We start from the raw sequence: 598 nt of genomic DNA, 5'->3' as shown, positions 1-598 counted from the left end.
GACGGCACATAACAACAACAACAGCATCTTATTGCTATCACTAGGACTTCTAATACAATATTGAATAGGAGAGGTGATAGTGGGCATCCTTGCCTAGTTCCTATTCTCAAAGTAAATGTCTTTAATCTCTCTCCATTGAGAAAAATGTTGGCTCTGGGATTTGTGTACATACTTTTTATTATAGTGAGGAAACTTTCCTCTAATACTATTTTGCTGAGTGTTTAAATCAGGAAAGGGTGCTGAATTTTATCAAAGGCCTTTTCTGCATCAGTTGATAGGGTCATGTGGTTCTTGTTCTTTGCTTCACTAATGTGATGAGTTATACTGTTTGTTTTCCTTATTTTGAACATCCTTGCATACCTGTTATGATACCCACCTGGTCATGATGAAATTATTTTTTTAATGTATCATTGGATTCTATTGGCCAGGATTTTATTCAGGATTTTTGCAGCTATGTTCATAAGAGATATTGGCCTATAGTTTTCTATTTTGGTGGTGTCTTCACCTGGCTTTGGTATTAAGGATATGTTTGCTTCATAAAATGAGTCTGGGAGAATTCCATCTTTTTCTATTTCCTGAAATAGTTTATGTAGAATTG

The sequence above is a fragment of the Elephantulus edwardii genome, unplaced genomic scaffold (assembly GCF_000299155.1).
Source record: "Elephantulus edwardii isolate Elephantulus edwardi_28Jun2011 unplaced genomic scaffold, EleEdw1.0 scaffold00291, whole genome shotgun sequence".
NCBI classification, from domain to species: Eukaryota; Metazoa; Chordata; class Mammalia; order Macroscelidea; family Macroscelididae; genus Elephantulus; species Elephantulus edwardii.
The sequence above is the reverse complement of the archived record's forward strand: the minus strand, read 5'-3'. Positions refer to the sequence as shown.